Raw genomic sequence first — 5,965 nt, forward strand, 5'->3', positions numbered from 1 at the left:
GGTTGTTTCTTAGGAGGATCCACCCGAGGGAAGAGCCCCGATCACTCACGTCTCTCTGGTACCAAGCTTCTGCCTCGGCTCGGCTCCCAGAAACAATCTCATTATATCGAGCTCTGAACCCATTGATGACGTTCCCCGTGTCTAGGCCTCGGCTGTTGTTCATTTGCATGGTCACAGCAGTGTCTGAAATGCAGCTCTGGAGCTCACTGAGTTCCTGTAGTCAACACAAAATACAACACTGGCTCCATTTATTGCTGGTCTGGTTTGAGCCCCCTGTTCTATTTGTTCATATTTTATTTTGGTCAAGTGCACCCAGTTGCCCATGAAGTATTTCTTTTTTTTTCAGTGCCACCAAGTACCCTGGAAGAAGTGTTAGTGTCCCACTGAAGGTTACACACAGAGTTCCCATCTTGGTCTGGACCTAGGTCCTGACACTTGCCCGTTCTCTTCTACAAGAACATATTGCTGTCATGCTCTTTTCCTTTGCCCTTGAAGAAGCCACTATGTGAATTTGCTAACTGAGCAGCAGAGGATGGAAAAGATCTGATACTTGTTCAAACACAGCTCTCGAGAGGCTGAGGTTTTCAACCTGGGCTTCAGACTTGACTTCTAGTTCTCCCATACTCAGTCTGTATCTTGTAGGGTGGTAAAAACTGCTGTCAATTTGCTGTGTTATCTCATCGGTCTGTTTGCAGAGCACAGATTAGATACCGGAAATCAATGTGTACGCGTATAAACAATATCTGACCTGAATTCTTTGCAAATGGCATATCACCGACCTTCTTCAGTGCTACAAACTTATTATCAGCATGTCTTCACTGACGGTACTCCTCTTCATACCTGAGGACACAAAGGAAGTAACTTTAATAGGAAAAACAATGTTGGGTCTCCAAGGGAACTCTGTCTCTCTAAGTTGCACTAGTATAAAACTATGCAAACATCTCCAAATGTTAAGCATCTGCTTTTTCTTTCTTTCATTTCTTTTCTCTCTCTCTTTTTACTTTCTTTAGTCAACAGACAAAATTGGACTGGCTTTCTTGAAATCCTTGGAAGTACATGTACATCAATACCTGCAGTCTAAAATCTCATCCTTTGACTCCCTTGGTAGACATGCATCAAAGGAGGCATGTATACTATTTTTGGAATAGTTTATTAAATCATGCAATGAAGAGAGAGAATTTTCACACTTACTTTGTCTTGTTATGCTCCAAAGTCACCTGCCATTTCTTCATTTCTACTTTCAGCTGACTTCTCTCGTTATCAAGAAAATCAATCTGCTTCTCCAGATTACTGATATACATAGTAAGCAGGGGCTTAGTGTGATTTTTGGAGAGCTTTCTCTTCTGGATGAAGTCCCACTTGGTCTTCAGCCCTATGTTGTGTTGCTCCAGGATCTGCGCCTGAATCCACAGGAAAGGGATTAAAAAGGGTTAATGCTAACAAGGTGGAGGGTGCCCCAGAAGAATCTATGGAATTTGATTCCCATACTGGGGGAAAACAAAGACATTCAATTCAGTTCAAGGATTTAGACAGCTCAAGTCTTTCAGTCCAATAAGATAAATGAAGATGAGAGGGAACTCAATTCACATTGAATCAATCTCTGCTGCCATCAGGGGATATTCAGAAATATATTCTTGCACAATAAATAGCGCATGTACAAGTACTGCTGACAAAGTCAACACCAAGTTTGGGTCAAGTTTATGTCTATGGCTCAGCCTCAACATCAAACTCTGAATCCTTGGCTCACCTTGGTGATGAAACAAGCCAATTTGCTGTTGAGAGACTTGAGTTCTTCCTTCCCCTGATGCTTCATTGCTGAGGCAGTTGCACTGATTTCCAGGTCAAGAAGTTGGAGCAGGTTCTTGTTGATGATTATGGGTGCAATGGCCCATGTGCACAGTCCACCAGTTCCAGAGCCTGTCAGGCCATAGCTGGTATCAAAGGAACCATAATGCACATCACCATCAGTGTGTTGAGCAGCCATCTCCACTTCCAAGACCACCATAGCCACCATAGCCACATCCATAGCTCACAGGGTTGCAGTGACTTGTAGCTACACCACGCCTGCCAGACCTCAGCCCGCAGAGACTTCTGCTGCTAAAGCAGCCTGCTCCTTCATAACCCATGAGGAATCCCCTTGGTTCGTTGGCAGTAGCGATTGCTTTCTGCTGTTTCTTATTACGGCAGAGCAGGAACTTACATTTCTGCGGCCTAGTCCAAGTTGGCTGGACATTGCTTCTTAAGACAGTAGAATAAGGGGAAGTGGGGGAAGAAGCGGGGAAGAAGGACATTACAGAGACCAGGATGTGAAAGCCAAATCATCCTGGTTGGCAATGAAGAGAGTTGTGCTTTATATCTATCTGGAGATCTGGGCTTTAACAGCACCAGAAAAGGGAGGGCATAGCAATTTGACAGCATTTATGAGCTTGGGATGCTCCATTTAAGTACCTAATAGAGTTTGATTAAAAGACCAACTGCTGAATAAATGCAGGACTTCTTTTAAGCAACTGAGTCAAACACATATGTGGAACAGCCTCTCTAGCCACCATCATATTACTGCATTATGCCCAGGGGTGGGCTTATGCCTATATTTAGCAGCTCCTCCTAAAGAAAGTATTTTTCATCCTCCTATCATTAATAATCTAATTATAGAAAATTGATAGTTAAGAGTTGGGACTCTGGATTATATACTCGGAGCTGTCCATAATTTACAGTGGGCCTTCCCATTGCTTCAGGTCAAGCTTCGGCAGGATCACAAGCTAGCGATTGGTAAATGGCAGAGATGTCAAGATGCTTAACTGCCGTAATAACATTTGTAAAGGGTTTTGAGATATTCAAACAACAGGCAGTGCACTTAAGTGCTCAGGTCATCATAGCAGGGCTAGTAAATAAGTGACCCTCACATTTTTTGGCTCCTGCTGCAGATACTCTTTAGCAGTAAAACGCTAGGGTAATAATCATATCACACTCCATGTCGGGTCCCAATCCAAGGCAGGGCGCCCTAAGCCCAAGTGTAAGATGAATAAATAATCATCCCACCTATAACCATCAATGACAACCAGCACTGATCTACCAACCTGGAGATCAAAACACCTAGAGGAAACATACCAGCATCTCACAAGCAAACCGGCCTCTTTCATCGACATGGCTAGGCGAGGAACCAGGCTGCAACTTGAGACCAGGCTGCAAGAATAAACAGGAGCCCTTGGGATACACTGCTGACCTTACAACACCAGTATATGTTTCCTGCCAGGCACTGTTCTCTATCTGTGAGCAAAGGCGTGACCTAGACACGATGCTGGTTTTATTGCCAACACTGATACACTGAGCCCCTTGTTCAACAAAGCTCCTTTCACTGAGTGTCCCCCGACAGCAACGAAACTTCTCCCTCTCTCTCATCTCTGCCTGACTCATTTAATGAGCTGAAATCAATGAGCTCCCCCTGCCCTTTTCCCTCTTACACTGGGAATCGGTTTCAACAGGATCCACCCTGCACCCCTCCATTTGTCAATTAAAGTATATGTTGCTTTAAAATATTCCAGCTTTTCATTGTTTCGTTTGGGACGTTCAGGTCTCATCCTGGGAATACAGCTCTGATTAGCTACTGGAGCTCCTTGCTGAAAGGAGACCGGGGCGGAAACACTGATCCCCTGTTTGAGACAGATATCTGTAATCTGAAGACGTTCAAGTCTCAAGGACGCACAAAAGAGACACAGAGGTCTCTCATCCACCTGTCTGGGCAGAGAGAGCCAGCCACAGTTTCGGGCTCTTTTAGGCAGCTTATTCTCAAGCATAAACAAATCACAGTCCTGCCTCAAACCTGGGATGCCCTTGCACGCTCTCACGTGCCCTCAGTACCTGCCAGAAGCCTGTACAGCTCTCTCCACCTCCCTCTTTCCTCTGGAAAGCTCTCTTAAGTCTCCCCATTGGGCAGCACCCTAATCTAGGAGTCCTTTCCATCTGCCAACTAGCTTTACTCCAGATGAGGGCTGCCTACTTTCTGGTGTGTCAGCAATTAGCAAGTCAGACAGGCCAGCTACAGCATACCAGTGAGTTCTGCTGGGAGATATCCTTCTTCTGCTAAGCGAAGGCTGCTAATAACTTCCTCACAAGCAAGCAACATGTTAAAGCACATGCTGATCGTTCAAGCATAGTGCAAAGCTGGGGGGGGATGCACGACCTAAGAATGAACCATGATGTGGAGACAAGGCTCAGAGCTGTCTGCCACAAGCACACGCCATGGCAGCATTTCTTGGGCACGGGAAAAATGGTGAGGATACCTTATCAAACCTCACGTCTCTTTGAAGTTACTCCACATCAAAGCACTCCCTACTGTTGCTCTGCTGTCTAATGCAGCGTACAACCATGCCCAGGGGGTGAAACCAGAACCTAGAACATCTCACACCTGGAATATGCAGAGGTGAAGCTTGCATGGTAGCACCAGGGAAAAGGGCATCTCATGTTGGCTTTCCCAAAAGGCAGAGAAGCGGCGGAAATCAGAGGTATATTGCAGAGCCTGAGGACGGTTGATCCCAGTCACTCTGCCCCAGCTTTCACTACTGAGATGAATGAGAAGACCCACCCAAATGACAACGAGGTCAAGTAGCTGCAATGGAGAATAAGGAATTGGCCCATCCTAGGAAAACACTGCACCTTCCAGCTGAGGAGTAGTAACTGAAGGGCGGTGATGGCTGGGCACAAAACAAGCCCTTTTCTTGCAGTTTCTTACTCCTTCTTGGGATAGTTTTGAAGCACACTGGGCGTGTCTACACATTCATTAATGTGCCATAGTTATTGGGCATTAAGTTTGCTACTTGGTTAACCAAGTACTACATCAATGGCGCAGCAACTCACACTACTGCGCAGTAGCGCTGGTGCATGGGTTTTTAATGACGTTTACTATACAGTAGCCCGATACTACTGCGCAGTAGCATATTAGCACATTTGTTGCCTGACGCGCTACTGCACAATGTCTTTGAGCTACTGCGCAGTTAGTATCTCGTGTAGACGCGCCCACAGAGTCTGTGAAGAGGAAGGGGTTTTGTTTTAGGAAAGTCCCCAAGTATTTATCTTCCCCCAAAAGAACTGACTCACCAGACTTGGAAGGCATTTGCAGGGCCCCAGTGTCTGGGAAGCACATAAAAAGGTTCAAAACAATCTTTCCCTCACTTCTTCCATCAACACGGTCTCTGCCCCAGCTGCCAGTGCACGAGAACCAACGCTGGAGGATTCGGCCTCTGTACCTATTATCCTGGCCCAGTATTTGCAGCAGTGTGGTGTGTGCAAAGAAAAAAATCAAATGCATGTAGACAGAGCAACATGCAATTAGAGAATGCCCTTTTCTTCCTTCCTTCCAGCCCGGCTGGACTAAGCAAGCTCTTGTATGCCGTTTGTGTTAGGAGGAGAACTGGATTTGAATCAGGATTTGATTATCTACCTTTTGCTTGCAAAGAAGGTACATAAAGTCCTCTTTCCCCAAGCCTTGGTCTCACTATTGAGATTGCAGTAACCAGTCCCAGTTGAAGCTAATTGTGGTGCTGGCATTTCTGCCATGGATATTTGTTTGCTAGCAATCAGATCAAATGCCAGCCATTCCTTTTACGAGAGGTCACCTAAAAGCCGTCAGTACCCTTGCCTCTCACTGCTACAGAGAGTAAAAAGAGCTCACCTCTGAATGCAAGGTGCCTGGGATGAATAATTCTGGAAGCCAGCCAGGCAGATAAAGTAACCTTGTCTTAAGACCGATTCTTTTAGGCTGAGTCAAATATTAGATTGGCAAGAAGGGAGGGTTGACCCCTAGTGGTTACCAAGAATGGTACAACTCATGCCAAAAATATTGTCGAGGAGGGCAGAATGATTCACCGCCTCGATAGATTTCATAGATTTCACAGACATTAGGGCTGGAAGGGACCTCGGGAGATCATCGAGTCCAGCCCCCTGCCCAAAGGGCAGGAAGTCAGCTGGG

Source organism: Crocodylus porosus, unplaced genomic scaffold, assembly GCF_001723895.1.
Source record: "Crocodylus porosus isolate Cpor-Errol unplaced genomic scaffold, CroPor_comp1, whole genome shotgun sequence".
Taxonomy (NCBI): Eukaryota; Metazoa; Chordata; order Crocodylia; family Crocodylidae; genus Crocodylus; species Crocodylus porosus.